This window comes from Mus pahari, chromosome 7, assembly GCF_900095145.1.
Source record: "Mus pahari chromosome 7, PAHARI_EIJ_v1.1, whole genome shotgun sequence".
In the NCBI taxonomy this organism is placed as follows: domain Eukaryota; kingdom Metazoa; phylum Chordata; class Mammalia; order Rodentia; family Muridae; genus Mus; species Mus pahari.
This window is the reverse complement of record NC_034596.1, coordinates 104,272,774-104,291,222: the sequence shown is the minus strand read 5'-3', so window position 1 is coordinate 104,291,222 and position 18,449 is coordinate 104,272,774. Positions and strand designations below refer to the sequence as shown.

Below are 18,449 nucleotides of genomic sequence, written 5' to 3'. Positions count from 1 at the left end.
GCTTCCCACATCCCCCACAACACTTCCTAGGGTGGCTGTGTTTGTCCCATTTCTGTGGGTGTAATAAAATACCCTGAGAGAAAGCAACGTGGGGGGCAGGAGAGAGCTTATTTCATTCCACCATTCCAGGTTACTGTCTAACACAGTTGGAAAGTCAAGGTGGGACCACAGCTAGTCACATCACATCCACAGTCAAGACCAGAGAATGAATTAAGGCATGGGTGCTCCTACTTAGCTCACCATCCCTACTCTTTCAAAATAGTTATTTATTTTTGGGTGCAGTGAACTTCATTGATGGTATTCAAGAGAGCAGGGCTCCCTAGGTCCCTCCTGTTACTGTGGGGGTCTGGGATGGACACTGTAAGGGAGATGCTCAGTGTTGGGGGTTGAGTAGGACAGGGACTCCTCAACAGCCAAGGGCCTTTAGTGTCCTTGCTGGGGTGGGTGGTCCAGGACATCTTCCTCCTTGGAGGCTGGGTAGGCCCTGAGATCCACTACCCTGTTGCTGTAGCCATATTCATGGCAGGAAGGAGCTTCACAAAGTTGTCATTGAGAGCAATTCCAGCCCCGCCATCAAAGATTGAAGAGTGGGAGTCACTATTAAAGTCTTGGGATACAACCTGGTCCTCAGTGTAGCCCAGGATGCCCTTTAGGGGGTCCTCAGATGCCTGCTTCAAAAACCTTCTTGATGTCATCATACTTGGCAGGTTTCTCCAGTGGCATGTCAGGTCCATGACAGACACTGTTGGGGGTTGGAATGCGGAAATCCATTCTACTGAGCTTCCTGTTAAGCTCTGGGATGACCTTGTCTGCAGCCTTGGTAGCATCAGTGGATGCAGGGATGATGTTCTTGGCAGCCCCATGACCATTACACCACAGACTTCCAGAGGGGTCATCCACAGTCTTCTGAGTGGCAGTGATGGCATGGACCGTGGTCATGAGCCCTGGATAACCTTGGCCAGGGAGCTAAGCAGCTGGTGGTGCAGGAGGCATTGCTGACAATCTTGAGTGAGTTGTCATATTTCTCATGGTTCACATCCACCACAAACATGGGGGCATCGGCAGAAGGGGTGGAGAGAATAACCCCTTTGGCTCCACCCTTCCAGTGGGCCATGCCCTCTCCATGGTGGTGAAGATGCCAGTAGACTCCACAGTATTCTTAGCACCAGCATCATGCCATTTAGTAGGATCTTGTTCTGGAAGATGGTGATGGGCTTCCTGTTGATGACAAACTTCCCATTCTCAGCCTTGACTGTGCCGTTGGACTTGCCATGGGTAGAATCATACTGGACCATGTAGACCACGCACTTGACGTCAATGAAAGGGTCATTGATGGCAAAAATTTTACACTTTACCAGATGAGCTGCAGCCCTGTTAACCAGGGCCCAGTACAGACAAATCTGTTCATTCCAATCTTCTCTGTCATATCTAAGGGACAAGGCTGTCTCTGTCATATCTAAGGGACAAGGCTGTCTCTGTCATATCTAAGGGACAAGGCTGTCTCTATCATATCTAAGGGACAAGGCTGTCTCTGTCATAGGGAAGGACAGAGAACATTATCTTTATTTTTAATTATGAATATATTATTCTAGTTTGGTTTCTATTTCTGTGATAAACACCATGAACAAAAGCAACTTCAAGGGAAAGGGCTTATTTAGCTTACATTTCCATGTCACAGTCCATTGTCAGGGGAAGCCAGGGTAGGAACTAAAGTAGGAACCTGGAGGCTGGAACTGAAGCAGAGGCCATGGAAGAACATTCCTTATTGGCTAACATTTTCCTGATGGCCTACTCAGTATCTTAGTCACTGTTCCACTGTGAAGAGACACCATGACCAAGGCCACTCTTATGAGAGAAAGCATTTAATTGGGGCTGGCTTACAGTTCTAGACGTTTAGTCCATTGTCATCACGGCAGGGAACACGGTGGCAGGCAGGAAGGTTCTAGAGAAGTAGCTGAGATCTACGTCCTGATCTGAAGGTGGAGAGAGAGACACTGGACCTGGTGTGAACTTTTGAAATCTCGAAGTCCACCCCCCAGTGACACTTTTCATACAACAAGGTCATTCTCCTAATCCTTCTAATCGTTTCAAACAGTTCCACTTCCTGGTCACTAAGCATTCAAACATAGGAGCCTAAGGAGGGCTTTCTTACTCAAACCACCACACCCAGTTACCCTTTCCATAAGACCCAGGACCACCTGTCCAGAGGTGGGCTGGACATCAGTCATCAGTCAATAATCATGACAGTGCCCCATGGACAGGCCCACAGAACAATCTGACAGACGTAATTCCTGAACTGAGTTTCCTTTTATCCAGATATCTCTAGTTGTGTCAAGTTGACAAAAACTAACTCTCATGATATGTGTGTGTGCTTGTGTGTGAGAGTCTTAGGGTTTTATTGCTGTGAAGAGATTCCAAAACCAAGGCAACTCTTATAAAGGAAATTCTTACAAAGGAAAACAGGTAATTGGGGCTGGCTTTCAGGTTTAGTCCATTATCATCATGGCAGGAAGCATGGCAGTGTGCAGGCAGACATGATGCTGGAGGAACCAAGAGTTCTACATTTTTATTCTGAAGGTAGCAGAAGGAGACTGTGTGCCACGTAGCTTGAACATAAGAGACCTCAAAAATGTGCCTCCATAGCTTCAGTAAAGCCACAATGACTCTGACAGGGCCACTACTCCTAGTAGTGCAATCCCCTATAACTAAAGGTACAAACACAGGGATCTATGGGGGCCATACCTACTCAAGCCAGCACAGTGGGTATGCGAATGTGTGAGTGTAGGTGCCTGTGGTATACAGACCAAGGTGTCAGATCTCTTGGAGCTGGAGTTAAAGGCGATTGTGAGCCATCCAATGTAGGTACTGAGAACCAAAAATTTAGGTTCTCTGGAAGAATGGGATGTGTTCTTACTTGCTAAGCCATTTCTCCAGGTGCCTTTCCCCTGCTCTTATGCAGTCTAAACCCAAGCTCACAGGTGACTGAGTCTTTCCATAACAATCAGCTTAAGACAATCGCCTCAAGCTGTGTTCACAGACCTGATCTGGGCAGTCCTTGATTGTGACTCTTCCCAGATGACTCCACATTGTGTCAAGCTGACAGTCAAAACCACCACAGTGATCCTTTCCAGGAGGCTCTCTCTCCTTAAATAAAGGTTTTGCAAGTGAGTTTTCAGTTTTTTAAAATTTGACTTTAATTTTATTTATATTTATTTATTATTCACTTTATACTTGAATCTCTGCCTCCTCCCCAGTTCCCCCTCCCATATTTCCTCCCCCTTCTCCGCTAAGAGGGTGGAGGCCCCCTCTTGGTATCCCCTGATCCTGGCATATTAGTTCTCTGTAGGACTAGGCACATCCTCTCCCACTGAGGGCAGACAGGGCAGCCCAGCTAGGGGAACATATTCCACACATAGGCAACAGATTGAGGAATAGCCTCTGTTCCAGTTGTCCGGGACCCACGAGAGTGGGGACGAAGCTGCATATCTGCCACATATGTTTGGGGGCCTAGGTCCAGTCCATGTATGATGATTTGTATGTGCTTGGCCTGATGCTGCCATTTGATGGGCTGAACCTCTGAACCTGTAAACCAGTCCCAGTCAAATGTCCTTTATAAGACTTGCCTTGGTCTTGGTGTCTCTTCATAGCAATATGACCTAAACTAAGACAAAAGTTGGTACTGGGACTGGGATATTGCTGTGACAGGCCTGGCCATGCTTTTGTTTGGAAAAATGTGGATTTTGGGACTTTGGATTTGGAAAGCAGTGGAATGCTTTAAGTGGGGCTTAATGGGCCGTCCTAGTAAGAATATGAAAGATTTTGTTACTGAGAGTGATTTGAATTGGACAGACCTGGCCCAAGAGATTTCAGTGGAGAATTTCAATATGTGGCCTAGAGACTGTTTTTATGGTATTTTGGTGAAGAATGTGACTGCTTTTTGCCCTCGTCTGCCTGAGGTGAAGAGATTAATTGCATTGACAAAGGAAGTCTCAGAAACGCCCATCATAGACTGTTCTCTGGTTAAGTCTCATGAAGAGCACTTTAAACAAGCATAGCAAGCTGATAAAAGAAAAATATAAAATATATGGTTTGAGTATTAAAGGGGCACCAGGAAGTGAAATGGAGCTGAATCCTGTTTTCAGGGGGATAACAAATTAAGGGAGTGGGACTTGGTAGCAAGATTCTACTCAGCTAAATTTAGTTCCAGGCCTGGCAGTGCACATCTTTAATCCCAGGAGGCAAAGACAAGCAGATATCTTAGTTCAAGGCCAGCCTAGAGCACGTTCTAAGGGAAGAAAAATTTAAACCCAGGCTTGGTGGACACACCTTTAATCCCAGTGTTTAGGAGACAGGCATGCAGATCTCTGAGTTCAAAGTCAGTCTACAGAGCAAGTTCCAGGACAGCCAGGCTTAGGCAGTGAAGGAATTGGAAAACAGAAAGCTGGTGATAGTGTAATAGGACGGGGGGCCGGCCATGTTCCAGTCCCAGCAAGCAGCAGAACATGGCAGCTTTGGTCATGTGGTTCTGGCTTTAGAATGACTAATAGAAGGGACTACTGGGATGACTGATGCTTGTTAGTTGGAGCTAAGAAATTAGCAGTGATTAAGAAGAGACCAGCATTCCTGAGGTGAAATCTGGCAAGTGTTTTCTGAGAGCACAGAGAAGCTGTATTCTAGAGATAGCCTCCTGCAACAGCTGTACTTGGTAATGTGTAGAGTCATCATGACATCATGAAGATGTCATGAAGAACAGCTGAGACTTGGCACTGTGAGAGGCCATGGAAGGCCACTGGTGAAGGTGAAGCCCCAGTTGCAGTTGATAGCCCATGACTGAAGGGGTCATGCAAAGGATTTGAGGCTTGGCATCATGAAGAGAGCCTGTGAGAGGCTATTAGGTGAAGCCTCGTTGCAGCAGAAGACCCCAGTGTATCGGAGATGTTAGTGCCATGGGATGATCACCAAGAACAGCAGCAGCAGCAGTGGAGTGGATCAACCTGAGCTTAGTGTGCTCCAGAGGGCAGAGCTGGAGAAGTGATGCCAGCCCTTAGGAGGACCCAGAAGATCATGTGTGGATCCCAGACATTGAAACAAGAAGCTGTAACATTGAAGTTGCCTTGGAGGCCCCAAGGTTTTTGAGATGCCAGAGCCATGGGATACCTGCTGAGGAAAGCTGCTAACAGGAGTGGAAGAAAGAAGTCTGTTGCCATCAACAAAGATGAAAAAGGAGTGGAGATCTGAAGACTGCTTTGACATCAGCCATGGAGATGCAGAGTTTGGAGTTTGCCCAGCTGGTTTCCTGTCTTGCTTTGGGGATTACAGTTAAGTGATTGGATGGATCTCAGAAGAGACTTTGAACTTTGGACTTTTCACATTGTTGAGACTGCTATAGACAAAGGGAACTTTGGACGTGGGACTAAATGTATTTTGCATTATGCTATACTTATGAATGCTCTCCATAGACTCATAAGTTTGAACAAGCCTATGGGGGCCAGGGAATGGAGTGTGATGGTTTGTATATACTCAGCCCAGGGACCCACACTATTAGAAGGTGTGGGCCTGTCAGAGTAGGCGTGTCACTGTGGTTGTGGGCTATAGCACCCTCTCCCTAGCTGCTTGGGGGTCAGAATTCTGCTCGCAGCCCTCAGATGAAGATGGAGAACTCTCAATTCCTCCTGCATCATGCCTGTCTGGATGCTGCCATGCTCCCATCTTGATGATAATGGACTGAACCTCTGAACCTGTAAGCCAGTCCCAATGAAATGCTGTCCTTTATAAGACTTGCCTTCGTCTTGGTGTCTCTTCACAGCAGTATAACTCAAACTAAAGCACCACGTATACTCTTTGGTTTGGAGTTCAGTCTCTGAGAGCCCCCAAGGGTCCAGGTTAATTGACTCTGTTGGTCTTCCTGTGGAGTTCCTAGCCCCTTCAGGGCGCTCACCCCCCCCCCCAACTCTTCTATAAGAGTCTCTAAGCTCTATCCAATGTTTGGCTCTCGAACTTTGCATCCATCTGAGTCAGCTGCTGAGTATAGCCTCTCAGAGGACAGCCATGCTAGGCTCCTGTCTACAAGCATAACAGAGTACCATTAATAGCGTCAGGGATTCGTGCTTGCGCATGGGATGGGTCAAGTTGGGTTGGTTATTGCTTGGCCATTCCTTTAGTCTCTGTTCCATTCCCTGTCCCTGAATTTCTTGTAGACAGGATACAGTTTAGGTGAAAAGTGTTGGGCATGGGTTGGTGTCCCTATTGCTCCACTGGGGTTCCTGACTGTCTACAGGAGGTGGCCTCTTCAGGTTCCATATCTCCACTGCTATGGGTCTCAGCTAAGCTCACCCCCATTGACTCTTGGGACCCTATCCCAGGACTCTGGCACATCCTCAAGATGCCCCACTGTAGGCTTAGAGTTTTCTCTAAACCACCTTGATTTAGGGCTCTTGAATGCTTCAACCTCTTCTAGAGGCTGGGGAGAAAGAAGGTTCACAGGAAAAGGGGTTTGTGGATCTGTTTAGAAGTAGTTCTTTGTAGTGATCCCACTCTTCATTGTCAGGATACCAGCAGTCCAGTCCAATAGCAAACACCAACTATAAATCACCAGCAACAGATCGATCCAGCAGAAACCTCAAGGCTCTGCTCATACCAGTTAGTGGAAGCAGCAAGAATTAGCTGGAATACCACGAGAAGTGCTCTGGCACACTTCTTTCTATGAAGCAAAGACCAGCAAAGACCAGGGAGGAAGTGAGGTCAGCGGACCATTTCATAGTCAGTGGAGACCAGCAAAGCTTTGCACAGCATCACAATACAACCTCTCACTGTTTATGGGGTTCCATTTATACTCTTTCCAAACATAATGTGTGCTCTCTCTCAAGCATCCACTCCAGCAAAACATACATGCCCTCTCACGTTTCTATTTCAGCAAAAACATCTCACGAGACAGCGTCCAGAAAAAACATCATGTGACACAAGCTGAGTTTCCAAAGAAACCAGAAATTTCCACTTCACCACTAGCCACAGACTTCCATTCATTCTCACGACCATCTGTCCATCTCTCCAGTCTCTCCCCACACACGATCCTGAAAAGCCCCCATTCCTCTCCCATTCAGTTCCCTCCCTCCATCTGTCTCCTATGACTGTTTTATTCCCTCTTCTAAATGAGATTCAAGCTTCCTCACTTGGGCCTTCCTTCTTGTGTAGTTTCTTTGGTTCTGTGGAGTAGAGTGTGGGTATCCTGTATTTTATGGCTAAAATCCACTTATAAGTGGGTGCATGGCATGCGTGTCTTTTTGGGTCTGGGTTCCCTCACTGTGGGTGATATTTTCAAGTTACACCCATTTACCTGCGAGATTCATTGTGTCTTGGCTTTTAATAGCCAAATAGTATTCCATTGTGTAGATGTACTACGTTTTCTTTATCCATTCTTCAGTTGAGGTACATCTAGGTTGTTTCCAGTTGCTGGTTATTACAAGCAAATCTGCTATGAACAGAGTTGAGCAAGTGCGTCTGTAGTGTGGTGGGCATCTTTTGAGTATATACCCAGGAGTGTATAGCTGGGTTTTGAGGTAGAGCTACTCCCAGTTTTCTGAGAAACTGTCAAATTGATTTCCGAAGTGGTTGTACAAGTTTGCACTCCCACCAGCAGAGGAAGAGTGTTCCCCTTGGTCCACATCCTTGTCAGCATGTGCTATCACTTGAGTTTTTTGATCTTATCCATTCTGGTGGGTGTAAGATGTCATTTTGATTTGTATTTTCCTGATGACTGAGGACTTTGAACTGTTTTCTTTTTATGTTCTTCTCAGTCATTTAAGATTCCTTAAAATTCTGTTTAGCTCTATACCTCATTTTTTTGTTTTTGTTTTTTGTTTATTATTATTATTATTATTATTATTATTATTATTTTCTTTATTTACACTTCAAATGCTATCCCAAAAGTTCCCCATACCCTCCCCCTGCCCCTGCTCCCCTACCCACCCACTCCCACTTCTTGGCCCTGGCCTTCCCCTGTGCTGGGTCATATAAAGTTTGTAAGACCAATGATGGCCAATTAGGCCATCTTCTGCTACATATGCAGCTAGAGACACGAGCTCAGGGGGTACTGGTTAGTTCATATTGTTGTTCCACCTACAGGGTTGCATCCCCCTTCAGCTCCTTGGGTACCTTCTCTAGCTCCTCCATTGGGGGCCCTGTGCTCCATCCAGTAGCTGACTGTGAGCATCCACTTCTGTGTTTGCCAGGCACTGGCATAGCCTCACAAGAGGCCCCTATATCAGGGTCCCTTCAGCAGAATCTTGCTGGCATGTGCATTAGTATCTGGGTTTGGTGGCTGATGATGGGATGGATCCCCGGATCTATACCTCATTTTTAAATTTTTTTCCTTCTTTCTTTTTTTTAATTGGATATTTTCTTTTTTTACATTTCAAATGTTATCCCCTTTCCTGGTTTCCCTCCCTCCCAGAAACACCCTATCACATCCTTCCTCCCCCTGTTTCTATGAGGGTGTTCCTCCACCCACCCACCCACCCACCCACTCTCACCTCCCTGCCCTTCATTCCCCTACACTGGGGCATCTATCGAGCCTTCATAGGACCAAGGACCTCTCCTTCCGTTGATGCATGACAAGGCCATCCTCTGCTACAGATGCAGCTGGAGCCATGTGTACCCCTTTGTTGATGGCTTAGTCCCTGGTAGCTCTGGGGGGTCTGGTTGGTTGATATTGTTGTTCTTCCTATGGGGTTACAAACCCCTTAAACTCATTCAGTCCGTTCTCTAACTCCTCTATTAGGGACCCTGCACTCAGTCCAATGGTTGGCTGCATGCCAGTAGGATTTGCTGAAGGAGGCAGAGGCAGGAGAATCATGAGTTTGAGGCCAGCCTGGGTTGTACTCCATTTTTTAATTGGGTTATTTAGTTTGTTGGAATCTAACTTCTCAAGTTCTTTATAAATTTTGGATATTAACTCTCTGTCAGATGTAGGATTGGTGAAGATTTTTTTCCCAAGCGGTGGGCTCCCATTTTGTCCCATTGATGAAATTTTTTGACTTAGAGAACATTTTCAGTTTCATGAGTCCCATTTGTTAGTTGTTGATCTCAGCGCCTGAGCCATTGGTGTTCTGTAAGAAGTTGTCTCCTGTACCAATGAGTTCAAGGTTAGCCTCCACTTTCTGTTCTATTAGATTTAGTATATCAGGTAGTATGTTGAGGTCCTTGATCCACTTTGACCTGAGTTTTGTGTAGGGCAATAGATATGTATCAGTCTACATTCTTGTACATGTAGACCATCAGCTAGACCAGTACCATTTATTGAAGATGCTTTCATTTTTCCATTGTATGGTTTTGCCTTCTTTGTCAAAAATCAAGTGTTCAGCCGGGCAGTGATGGCGCATGCCTTTAATCCCAGCACTTGGGAGGCAGAGGTAGGTGGATTTCTGAGTTCAAGGCCAACCTGGTCTACAGAGTGAGTTCTAGGTCAGCCAGGACTACACAGAGAAACCCTGCCTCGAAAAGAAAAAGAAAAAGAAAAAAGAAAAAAAAATCAAGTGTTCATAGGTGTATGGGTTTATTTCGGGGTCTTCCATCCAATTCCATTGATTGACCTGTCTGTTCTTATACAATTGCCATGCAGTTTTTTTATTACTATTGCTCTGTAGTACAGCTTGATGTCAGGGATGGTGATACCTCCAGAAGTTCTTTTATTGTTCAGGATTGTTTTAGCTATCCTGGGATTTTTTGGTTTTCCATATGAAGTTGAAAATTCATTTGTTAAGGTATGTGAACAATAGTGTTGGAATTTTGATGGGAATTGCATTTAATCTGTAAATTGCTTTTGGAAAGATGGCCATTTTTACTATGTTAATCCTGCCGATCCATGAGCCTGAGAGATCTTTCCATCTTCTGAGCTCTTCCTCAATTTTTTTCCTCAGAGACTTACAGTTCTTGTCTTACAAGCTTTTCACTTGCTTGGTTAGAGTTACTCCAAGACATTTTATATTATTCATGGCTATTGTAAAGGCTACTGTTTCCCTAACTTCTTTCTTGACCTGTTTATCATTTGTATAAACGAAGACTACTTTTTTTTGTGAGTTAATTTTGTATCCAGCCACGTTGCTGAAGGTTTATCAGCTGTAGGTGTTCTGGTGGAGTTTTTTGGGTTGTTTGTATATACTATCATATCATCTGTGAACAGCGATGCTTTGACTTCTTCCTTTTCAATGTTTATTTCCTTGATCTCCTTCAGTTGTCTTATTGCTCCAGCTAGAACTTCAAGTGCTATGTCAGATAGGTTGGGAGAGAGTGGGCAGCCTTCTATTGTCCCTGATTTTATTGGAATTGCTTTAAGTTTCTCTCCTTTTACTTTGATGTTGACTATTTGCTTGCTCTGTATTGCTTTTAATATGTTTAGGTGTGTTCCTTGTATCCCTGACCTCTCTAAGACTTAGTATGAAGGGGTGTTGGATTTTGTCAAAAGCTTTTTCAGCATCTAATGAGATGATCATGTCATTTTTTTCCTTCATTTTTCTTTATGTGGTGGATTACTTTGATAAATTTTTGTATATTGAACCATTCCTGCATCCCTGGGATGAAGCCTACTTGATCATGGTGGATGATGTTTTTGATGTGTCCCTGGATTAGGTTTGCAAGTGTTTTTTTTTTTTTTTTGGACTATTTTTGTATTAATGTTCATAAGAGAAATTATTCTGAAATTCTATTTCTTTGTTGAGTCTCTGCGTGGTTTAGGTATCAGGGTAACTGTGGTTTCATAGAATGAGTTTGGCAGTGTTCATTCTGTTTCTAGTTCATGGAATAGTTTGGGGAATATTGGTATAAGCTCTTCTTTGAAAATCTCGTAGAATTCTGTACTAAAACTATCTGGCCCTGGGCATTTTTTGATTAGGAGACTTTTAATGACTTCTATTTCCTTAGGGGTTATAAGATCTGTTTAGATAGTTTATACCTGATCTTGATTTAACTTTGGTAAGTGGTATCTGTCTAGAAAAATCATTCATTTCATTAAGATTTTCCAGTTTTGTGGAGTACAGGTTTTTGGAGTGGGACCTTATGTATCTTTGAATTTCCTCATTGTCTGTTGTTATGTCTTCTTTTTCATTTCTGATTTTGTTTGTTTGGTTACTGCCTCTCTGTCTTTGGTTAGTGTTTGTCTATCTTGTTGATTTTTTCAAAGAACCAGTTCTTGGTTTTGTTGATTCTTGTATTGTTTCCTTTGTTTCTAATTAATTGATTTCAACTCTGATTTTGATTATTTTCTAACTTCTACTCCTCTTTGGTGTGATTTCTTGCTTCTTCCTCTCCCTCTTTCTCTTTTTCTTCATCATCTTCTTCCTTCTCCTCCTCCTCTTCACTTTCAGATGTACTTTTAAATTGCTGGTATGAGAACTTTCTAATTTCTTTATGAAGGCACTTAGTGCTGTGAACTTTCCTCTTAGCACTGCTTTCATTATGTCCCATAGATTTGGGTATGCTGTGCCTTAATCTTCATTGAATTCTAGAAAGTCTTTAATTTCTTTATTTCTCCTGTGACCCAGTGGTCATTGAGTAGAGAGTTGTTCTGTTTCCATGAGGGTGTAAGCTTTCTGGTGTTTCAGTTGTTGTTGAAGTTCAGCTTTAATCCATTGTGGTTGGATAGGATTCAAGGAGTTATTTCCATTTTTTTGTATCTGTTGAGGCTTGCTTTGAGACTGACTATATGTTCAATTTTGGAGAAGGATCCGTGAGGTGCTGAGAAGGTGTATTCTTTTGTGTTTGGGTGAAATATTCTGTAGATGTCTGTTAGGTCCATTTGATTCATAATGTCAGTTAGTTTCATTATTCCTGTTTAGTTTTTGTCTGCATGACCTATCAATTGGTGAGAGTGGGGTGTTGAAGTCTCCCACTATTAATGTTTAGGTTTTGATGTGCAATTTAAGCTTTAGCAATGTTTCTTTTACAAATGTGTGTGTCCTTGTGTTTGGGGCATAGATGGTCAGAATTGTAGATTTTTTTCCTTTGATGAGTATGAAGTGTCCTTCCCTGTCTCTTTTGATTTATTTTGGTTGAAAGTCTGTTTTATTAGATATTATAATGGCTACTCCAGCTTGCTTCTTGTTGTAGTAGTATTGGATTTTCTTGTTGTATCGTATTGGGAGGGGGCCTACCCTCAATGATCCTGGTGTGGCAGACCTCTGATGGCTATCTGTGGCCTGTATGATTCTGGATCAGCAGGTATGATGAAGGTGGACAGAGAGGTGGCAGGGCAATGGAGGGTCACCAAGGGAGAGCAGGCTGCTCAGGGCAGCTGGGGGTGCCCCAAAGGACTCAGCAAGCAGGGAAGATCTGTGCTGGAAGGAAATATCTTACCTGTAGGGTTCCAGATCATCAGATCTGATGAAGGTGCGCAGAGATGTCAATGGAGAATTTTCAGTTTTTAAAAGAAGATGTACCATTTTCTTATGTTTGTGTGTGCTGGTGTCTACACGTATGTATATGCACCACGTGTGCTTGTGGAGACTGGGAGTGGGGCACTGGAGCTCTTAGAACTTGAGTTACAGGTAGTTATGAGCTTCTAGATGTGGGTTCTGACATCTGCATACCGGTTCACAAGAACAACAAGTGCCCTTAACCCCTGTGCCATCACAGCAGCCCTGAGAGTTCAGTCTACTCGCAGGAGCTTTCAGTGTCTAGACTCTCATCTCCAAGACACCTTTCCATTGTCCCAGCATAAAATGCATGGCTGTGCTTCAGCGACACTAGCTTCTTTAACAACTAAGATGTTTTGTCCACATTTTCCTTGTTTGTGACTTTAAATATGTTCATGCCCCTTTCTGGCCAAACTATACGTGTTTCAAAATCTTCTGAACTTCTTTTTGCTGCCAATTCTCATTGTAAATGTGGCTAAGACAAGCGAGCACTGCCCACGCCATGGCTCGAACGCCATATTGTCTAGAGATTTCCTCTGCCAAATTAATCAATCCCTTATTTTTAAACTAAGCATCATCAAGTTTTCCAGACATGGACAGAATGTGAGGGTTTTTTTTTTCCCCCTACAGAAAATGTGACACAAACTCCTGGATCCCAATTTTGTGTAAAGTCCTGGTTCCCACCTGGCGTCTCACAGGCACAGTTTTACCTCTGCTCTGATTTTCCAGAATTGCCCATCAATCTCTGCTTATAGCACCGTAGAATTTTCTCAAGTCTGCATCTCCAAACTTTCCCAGATTCTTTCTGCAAGCTAGTTCCAAAGGCCCGAGCCCTGCAAAGCCACATTTAGCTGTAGCAACTATTCCACCTCTCTGGCAACAATTCTCTGCATTGTCATGGGCACTGTGGCGAAGCGCCTGACACAACCCACTTGAAGGAAAGGCTTAGTTCTTCTAATTACTACTCGTTATTAGCTCATGTGTCACAGTCTAGCTTTAAACTCACCGTGAAGCCAAATATGACCTCGAACTTTGATCCTCCTGCCCCCACGCCTTGAGTCCTGGGATCACAGGCATGTGCCACTATGCCTGGTTTATGGCAAGACTTATCCTGCCTCCTGACTGTCACATCTGGGAAGTCCCCAGAAAGATGCTCAGTTCATGGCCATGTAAGCATGGCAGAAGTTATTTAAATACAGTGGGCTGAGAAGCAGAGAACATGTCAGGACCTAGGAACCAGGCGTAACTTTTAAACACCTACCTCAGGTGACCTACATCCACGAACCAACTTCACCTCCTAACACTCTATAGCTTCCCCAGACAGTGCCTGCATCTTCAGAGAAGGCAAGTGTTAAGAGCTTGAGTCAGTGGAGACAGGGTGCATGCTGGATTCTAAGCACAAACCTTTGAGAGGACAAAGAAGATGTGTTTGCATAGGAGGATGATGGCTGCCTTGCTTGGGAGTAGCAAGGGCAGATAGGAGCTCCCTATAAAGGCTGAGGTCCCACTTTGGAGCCTCACTACTGCAATGCGGGGGGTTGGGTGGGGGACCTTTCTAGGTTGTAAGTGTACCTGTCACAGACCTTGTGAAAAGACAGCAGAGAGTTGTGGCTGAGGCAGGAAGCCATTGGTACCCTGAGTCTGGCTGTGGAGAGGTTCCCACATGCAGGGCCTTGGCTGAATCTCTTCTTGCCCCGGGGCCTTGTTTTCTGTGACTCTGGAGAGTTTGGGGCTGTAAGAAGAGCCAGGTGGATGGTCCTGGATAAAGCCCTTAACTCTGTGAACTCTAATTTATTTGACTTAAGATGATACGTTCTATCTGACACGTCACACACAGCCAGCTTTCAGTAAATACAGCCAGCATTCTGGTCACTTTTGTTAAAATTGTGCCTGCTGCTTTTGCAAAAGGCCAGCATTGTAAGGACCTTAGATACAGGGGCTCTCTGGCCTGTTGGCTGTGCAGACAGCTGTGGCCATGTGTAGAGGCACCACATGCATTTTCCACTCAGGCCCGGCTCTCGATCCAGCACACCTGGCCCAGGACTGCTCTTGATGGGAGGGGCTGTGAACACAGAGCTCTCTGCAACTGATGGGCAAGAAAAGAGGAGCAAAACTAATTAAGGAAGGGAGTGGAGCAGGGTGGATGTTTTGTCAAGGACATCATCTCTGCAGCTGGAAGGGGACAGAGGAGGTCTAGAAGACCGTACTGGCTTCTTGCAGGTCTCCTTCCTTTGCATTTCGATAATTCAGATTGTTTTATTTATTTACATTCCAAAAGTTGCCACCTTCACCAGTGCCCCCTCCGTGAGTCTTTCACCCCATCCTCCCTCCCCCTACCCACCCCACCTCACCCCCACCGGCATCCCTCTTCCCTGGGGCATCAAGTTTCTACAGGATTAAGGGCATCCTCTTCCACGGAGGCCATACAAGGCAGGACTCTGCTACACATGTGCCCAGGGTCACCAACCAGCCCACGTTGGTTAGCTTAGCTTCTGGGAGCTCTGAGGAGTCTGGGTTAGTTGTCACTGTTGTTCTTCCTATGGGGTTGCCATCCCCTTCAGCTCCTTTGGCCCTTCCTCTAACTCGTCCATATTGACTCCTGACCTCAGTCCAGTGGTTGTCTGTGAGTCTCTGCATCTGTCTCAGTCAGTTGCTGGTAGAGTCTCTCAGAGGACTGCCTATCTGCATGCACAATGTAGACTTAGAATAGTGTCAGGATTTGGTGTGTGTGCATGAGATGGAGCCCAGGTGACCTTTCTTTCGGTCTCTGCTCCATTTTTGCACCTGTATTTCCTTTAGACAGTAACAAATTTGGGTTAAAATTTTGAAGATGGGTGGATGGCCCCCTTCTTCAAATGGGGGCAATGTCTATCTTCTGGTCTCTTCCTGTTTCATCTCCTCACTGTTGGGCATTTTGGCTAATCTCATCCCCACTGAGTCCTGGTAGTCTCTCATATTCCAGGTCTCTGGAACTTTCTAGAGTTACCCCCACTGCTGCATATTTCAATTCATTCTCCTGGCCCTTTGGGCATTCCTCCTGTGTCTCCCCATACTTGAACCTGCCCTTCCTTTCCCCCTCTCCTACCCAGTCTCCCCTCTCCTCCTGTCTCCCATGATTATTTTGTTCTCCTTCTAAGTGAGTTTCAGGTATCCACGCTTGGGCATTCCTTCTTAAGTTTCTGATGGTCTGTGATGTGTACCATAGGTACTCTGAACTTTTTGGCTAATATCCACTTATTAGTGAGTACATACCATGTGTGTCCTTTTGGGTCTGGATTACATTACTCAGGGTGATATTTTCTAGTTCCATCCATTTGCCTGCAAAATTCATGATGTCTTTGTTTTTAATGGCTGAATAATATTCCATTGCGTAAATGAACCACATTTTCTGTATCCATTCTTCAGCTGAAGGACATCTGGGTTGTTTCCAGCTTGCTATTACAAATAAAGCTGCTGTGAACATAGTGGAGCCTGTGTCCTTGTGGTATGGTGGGGCATCTTTTGGGTATATACCCAGGAATGGTATAGCTGAGTCTTCAGGTAGAACTATTTCTAATTTTCTGAGGAACCTCCAGATTGATTTCCAGAGTGTTTGTACCAGTTTGCACTCCCACCAGCAATGGAGGAGTGTTCCTTTTTCTCCATATCCTCGCTAGCATATGCTGTCCCTTGAATTTTTTTATCTTAGCCATTTGGACCAGTGTAAGGTGGAATCTCAGGGTCGATTTGATTTGTATTTCCCTGATGACTAAGGATGTTGAACATTTCTTTAAGTGCTTCTGGCCATTCAAGATTACTCCAGTGAGAATTCTCTGTTTAGCTATGTAGTCCATTTTTAATAGGGCTATTTGGGTTTTTGGAGTTCAATTTCTTGAGTTTTCTATATATTTTGGATATTAGCCCTCTGTCAGATAGAGGGTTAGTGAAGATCTTTTCCAGACCAGTAGATTGCCATTTTGTCTTATTGATAGTGTCCTTTGCCTTACAGAAGCTTTTCAGTTTCATGAGGTCACATTTATAAATGGTTGATCTTAGAACCTGAGCCACTGGTGTTATGTTCAGGAAAATTTCCCCCGTGCCCATGTGTATGAGACTGTTTCCCACTTTCTCTTCTATTAGATTCAGTGTATTTGATTTTATGTGGGAATCACCATTCCTGATCTCAAGCTGTACTATAGAGCAATTGTGACAAAAACAAAACAAAACAAAACAAACAAACAAATCCAACTGCATGGCATTGGTATAGAGACAGACAGGTAGATCAATGGAATAGAACTGAAGACCCCGAAATAAACCCACACACCTATGGTCACTTGACCTTTGAAAAAGAAGACAAAACCATACAGTGGATAAAAAAAATAATCACCAAATGGTGCTGGTCTAACTGGCAGTCTGCATGTAGAACAATGCAAATTGATCCATCTTCATCTCCTTGTACAAAGCTCAAGTCCAAGTGGATCAAGGATCTTTCTTTGCATTTTTTTTTTTTTTTTGGTTTTTCTAGACAGGGTTTCTCTGTGTAGCCCTGGCTGTCCTGGAACTCACTCTGTAGACCAGGCTGGCCTCGAACTCAGAAATCCGCCTGCCTCTGCCTTTTCTTTGCATTTCTAAAAGCAGAATTTTTACCCATTTTATGGAAGCAACAGGTGAGATCCACAGAGAGTGTGGGTTGGGTGACCCAAGGCTACCCCTCAGACATGTGTCCTCTGGGGACTGTTTGCAGGACAGATGCAGTGAGGCTCAAGGGGAAAGGCTTACTGAGAACACACACTTGGGGTGGCCATGAGGCCCGGCACTGCTCCCCAGCTTTCTCCTCCTTCTCCCTCCTCTTCCTCCTCTTCTCCTTTTTTTCTTTTTTGAGATAGAGTTTCTCATTGTAGTCCTGGCTGTCCTGGAACTCTTTCTGTAGACCAGGCTGGCTTCGAACTCAGAGATCAGCCATTCTCTGCCTCCCTACTGCTAGAATTAAAGGATGGGCCACCACCACCTGGATTCCAACTTTATTCTTCAGCTCCCTTGAACCTAAGTCAACCTCATGCTGGGACTCCTGTTGGTCCCAAGGAAATATCCAAGGTAGGATATCCAATAGGCACCTGGAGTCTGGTACCTCTGCACTTTGTCATCTTGTCTTCCTGGTCTTCCTCACACCCTTCACTTAATGGTCACAGGCCAGTGGTTTCCAGAGCATGACAGAGGTAGAACCCTACCCACAGGCCTTGGTTCCCATGTCCCTTTTTGGTGCTGATGCTCCTTGCTGTCTAGATCCACTGGAGCCTCACGCCTTAGACAGGATTTCCCTGGCCCCTGTGCTGTCTGTCACCTGCCATCCTGGCAGCCCCTGGCTACAATGGGCAGAAGCTTTGACCCCTTTTGGGGGTATGGCATGTTCTTAGCTGAACATGCTTCAAGGCTGTGTCCAGATGAAGTAGAGATGCCATGAGGTTCCTCCAGGGTCCAGGGATGCCCAGGTGTAGCCAGGGATGGAACTACGGTGACATTGACATAGGTGACATAGGTGACATTGACATAGGTGTTATTCCTGTGTCAGAGCTGAAGTTGGAGTGATGCTTCCTTCAGAAGCATTCAGGGCCTGTGGGTGGGGTGAAGGAAGAGGAGGGAAAGGTATACACACTGTTGGCATCACTGCCTGCCTTGCAGGCCTGACCCACCGGAAGCTGGGTCTGTGATCATCTGTCCCCATGTCCAGGAACTTGTGTTCTCTGCCCTGCTGTGAACAGGGTTTACACTCAGCATGGGAATGGTTGGTGGTGTCAACATGGCAGAACCTAACATCAGCTGGGAGCTGGGCCGTCTGGGCATGCTTTGGGGATTAGCTTACCAGGACTGTACTGGCTAATTTTGTGTCAACTTGACACAGCTGGAGTTATCACAGAACAGGAGCTTTAGTTGAGGAAATGCCTACATGAGATCCAGCTGTAAGGTATTTTCTCAATTAGTGATCAAGGGGGAAAGGCCCCTTGTGGGTGGGACCATCCCTGAGCTGGTAGTTTTGGATTCTATAAGAAAGCAAGCTGAGCAAGCCAG

The 18,449-nt window shown here is 45.0% G+C and overlaps 1 pseudogene; it reads right to left on the bottom strand.

The window, feature by feature from the left end:
* Window positions 1-494: 494 nt before the first annotated feature.
* Window positions 495-1,454, bottom strand: LOC110324096 (annotated as a pseudogene).
* Window positions 1,455-18,449: the final 16,995 nt, after the last annotated feature.